A 649-nucleotide genomic window follows, 5' to 3' on the forward strand; every position below is an offset into this window, starting at 1 on the left:
ACAAAAACCACATCATCACCTCAATAGATGCAAAAAAGGATTTTGAAAAAATTCAGCATGCATTTATGTTCAAAGTTCTAGAGGGAAATGGACTGGAGGGACCATGCCTCAGCATAATTAAAGCTATATACACCAAACCCATGGCCAGTATCATTCTAAATGGAGAAAAACTGGAAGCATTCCCACTAAAATCAGGAACCAGACAAGGATGTCCACTATCTCTACTCCTTTTCAACATAGTGCTTGATACTCTTGCTGGAGCAATAAGACAGGAGAAGGAAATTAAAGGAGGACTAATTGGAAAAGAAGAGGTCAAACTATCACTTTTTGCAGATGATATGATACTATACTTAAGAGATCCCAAAAGTTCCACCAGAAAACTCCTAGAACTCAACACTTTCAGTATAGTGGCAGGTTATAAAACAAATCTACAAAAATCAGCAGCCTTTCTACATACCAATAACAAGCAATTGGAGAAAGAATAGAGGGAAATGTTCCCATTGACCATTGACAAAAAAAAATCTTGAAATAAATCTGACCAAAGACACCAAAGATCTCTCCAATGAAAGTTTTAACTCGTTAAAGAAAGAGATTGAGGAAGATGCCAGGAGATAAGGATCTCCCATGCTCATGGATTGGAAGAATTAAT

Source organism: Nannospalax galili, unplaced genomic scaffold (assembly GCF_000622305.1).
Source record: "Nannospalax galili isolate Female #2095 unplaced genomic scaffold, S.galili_v1.0 scaffold270, whole genome shotgun sequence".
Classification (NCBI taxonomy): domain Eukaryota; kingdom Metazoa; phylum Chordata; class Mammalia; order Rodentia; family Spalacidae; genus Nannospalax; species Nannospalax galili.